Here is a 3,737-nt window from a genome sequence, read left to right as displayed (position 1 = left end):
CCTTGGCTATACTCTACTCTTCGCCTCCGGCTGTTCTGTTCTTTTCTTTTGGCTCGGCGGAGCTGAGCTGGGTTCCATTACACTCTGTAGGAAATGCATAGACAGTCCACGCAGCTAACCGAGGCCCTGCGTGCGCCGTACGTACCGCCTACGAATAATAGGTAGCCCCACCCCAGGCAGAGTTTGTGAGCCGTGTAATAGGCGACCATTTCACGCGGTTCGGGGGGCACTTGAATAAGCCGCCGGCACCCGGCTGCGTCTTTACCCCTATCCAATTTTTGGGCCAATTCCCCCTTCGTACTACCAAAAAATGAGATTCTTGCCGAATCCGAGTTTGCTGCCCCAACCATTACAAAACTAATACCTATTCTGTTTAGTACTTCAGGTGCTTCTCTAGCGTATAATGTAAATCTCGTAGCGGATCAATTCCAACGAGCCTTTCAAACTAGTACTTTTTGTAATCGACTCTATAGCTTCTTCAATAAACGCTGGTTCTTCGATCAAGTTTTGAATGACTTTCTAGTCAGATCGTTCCTGCGTTTCGGATATTCAGTCTCATTCGAAGCTTTAGACAAGGGTGCTATTGAGATATTGGGCCCTTATGGTATCTCGTACACATTCCGACGATTGGCCGAGCGAATAAGTCAACTTCAAAGTGGATCTGTTGTGCGAAGAGTGCGTTATGAACCGTGGCCGCCTACCTGCTTTGGTTGGTGGGGGCGGCTCCTCCGTTGTGGGTAAACGGGAAACCCGACTCTACGAACCCGAGGAAAGGCTGCACAGCTTCCGTAGGGGCGTTAAGACCAGAGCTTTTTGTAGTGCTAGCAGGAATGCAAGTGAATGAATCCAATCCCATCCCCTTTAAAATCGGCGAGGTAATACCTTATTGAAGGAAAGTACAATGTTGCATGTCTTTCCTTAAGCTGGTTCAAAACCCTTTCCGAAGTGTTTAAGTGGTGCTGGAAGGAATCAAGAGGGGAGGAGGAAAGCTGTACCAGGTGGAAGGAGAAGAGCTGATTGCTACTAAATCAGAACAAGCTTAGTTCTGCATGATGGCTCAATGGTGCATGGTCAACTCAGTAAACCTAACATCTCTGATCTCTGATCCAATTTCAACCCTACTGAACTCTTAAGAGTAGGTGTTTCAAGAACCTAAGTCCTTACAAAAAAAAAGAATCCATGATCACTATATACCCCCGAAGGTACTGAGCCCAAACATCTGAAGCCATACGGATACTCACATCTGCAAAAGGCTGAGATTGAGAATTGAGGAATTGCTGAAGAATTCACTGATACAATCCTCTACTAGCCCCTTTGCTTCACCTGTGCTGTTAGTGAAGAAGAAGGATGGGACATGGAGGATGTGCATTGAAACCAGGCAGCTGAATGCCAGTATAGTAAAGAAGAAATACCCAATTCCGGCACATAGATGCCCTATTGGATGAGTGGTGCTAAATATTACAGCAAGATTGACTTAAGATCTGGCTATCATCAGATCAGGATGAGAGAGGAAGACAAGCCCAAAACTTCATTCAGAACCTTGTAACTATGAATTCAATGTGATGCGGGCTTACAAATGCTCCTCCAACGTTTCAAGCACTCATGAATGATGTGTTCAAGCCCAGAAGATTTGTGTTGGTTTGATGATATACTTCTTGACAGTAAAACACTGAAGGAGCATCAACAGCACTTGCAGCTAACACTTTTTCTGCGGAATCAGCTACATGCTAAGATGAGCAAGTGTGAGTTTTGACTTTCAAAGGCGGAATATTAGGGGTAAAATGGAAAATAAGGTGGCAGATGCATTTAATAGGAGAAAGGCCGGAACATCTGTCCAGCTGGTCCAAGGTGTGCAAACCGCTTTGTGAAGGCCGACTGAGAATGAGGGACCTAGTAGTGTATTTCGAAGCCTTCTAGGCAAAGCTGCTTTGGCGTGCACTGAAAGGGCGTCTTCCTTTCCTATATTATACCAGAGGTGAGTGCATAATCTGGTGTAGAACGGAGGGGATATCCTAAGTTGATGTGCACAAGTGCTTCCTCTGATTGAAGTCGATTGCCTCAACCAATTTATTAGTACATCAACACAAGAAGTGGCGAATTGGGGATGGTACTACCTCAGTGAAACTGTGGGAAGATGGGTAGGTGGGGCCTCTCAACCAAGACATCGCGGTTGGCGAGTGGGGACTCTACTGAATTCTAGCATGGGTGTGGTAGATTACTGACGTGAAGCCGGACCTCTATGAGTGCTCTACATGGCCGGATCAAAGCTATTCTAAAAACTAGATCCATTGGAGTGGGAAGTACTCAAGATGTAGAAGAGGACTCAAGCAGGTTTGGTCCTCTTTCTCTAATGTGTTCTTAGAACCCACTACCCTCCCTCCTAAAAGACCATGTGACCATCGGATTCACCTCACGATAGTCAACCAGTGAATCAAAGGCCTTATAGGTATTCACACCACCGGATGAAATTGAAGCCATAATCAAGGAGTTACTCTAGAATGGTACTCTACAACCTAGTTCATGCCTCACCGGCTCTTCTTTACAAGAAGAAAGAAGGTTCGTGGCGCCTATGGATTATAGGCAACTCAATGCGCAAACCGTAAAAAAGAAATACCCGATACCGGTCATTGATGATCTTCTGGATGAGCTACACGGTTATACTGTGTACTCAACAATCGTTTTATCTATTCCCACATCGATTCACCAATCCTGGAACTCGTTATGGATAGAAGGTCCGTAGAAGTGAAAGTAGGACGACGGGAGAAAAGAGTAAGGAGTACCGGAAAAAGAAGATTTTGGACTTTCTGCCCACGAAGAAATAGTAGCATTTGAAACTGGAAAGATTTACTTTGGATAGTAAATCCCCAAGGAAGGGCTATAATCCAAACAAAGGAGGAGCTAGCGGACAGTTCGAATTTCAACGATTAGGGAGGGGAATGAAACACTTGTCTTTTACAATCAATTCTTTCTTTTTTTATGTTTAGGACACGCGAAGCGAGAGCGAAACTCGCTATGAGGAGAAGACTCGGCAAGAGAGGTTTGAATAAGAGGAACTGCCGTCTAGTTGAGTTTGATCATTCTCTCTTTCTATCTCTCTTTCTTTCAAGAGCTGAATAAGGGCATATCCGCAAAGGAGAGAGAAATCGGACTTTCTTCTTTACCCCCCTCATTATTCAAGACGTGAATATAAAGTGTATTGTACTCCCTTGGATCTTTTCCGGGATCTTTACTCGTCGTTGATCAAGGAAGCTAGAAGGAAGATGGGTGGTAGGGTGAATGGACATTCGTATCCTCTCCGACTCGTCGGTTAGGAGAGTAGCGACCAAAAAGAAATCATTATACAGGATAACTGCTGTAGAGATAAAATGTAGGAAGGAGAAAGTTGGTTTCAATGAGTCATGTGAATTGTAGAAGAAATAGGTAAACAAGGCGGGTTAATATATATACGTTGAAAAGCAAGGGGATAAATTGAACAAAATGAAGAGCAATCCAGAATCCTATTTTGTATACTATAAGAAAAAGGCACTGAAAACTTGGAAACGGAAGATGTTGTAACTGATATGGGTAGTCACACATTAGGCAAAATGGTGTAGTGGTTGGGCTAGGTAGCTTCTTCTTTTGAACAGCATTTCATTCTGTTTTGGATGCTTTCTACTATGTTTCAAGTGATCAAAGAAGAGTTTATTTCCCACTACTCATATCACATCTTATGTGTTGATGCAAGCTGACTAAATCAA

Source organism: Triticum urartu, chromosome 7A, assembly GCF_056163025.1.
Source record: "Triticum urartu cultivar PI428250 chromosome 7A, HENAU_Tu73, whole genome shotgun sequence".
Taxonomy (NCBI): Eukaryota; Viridiplantae; Streptophyta; class Magnoliopsida; order Poales; family Poaceae; genus Triticum; species Triticum urartu.
Note: the sequence above shows the minus strand (reverse complement) of the source record.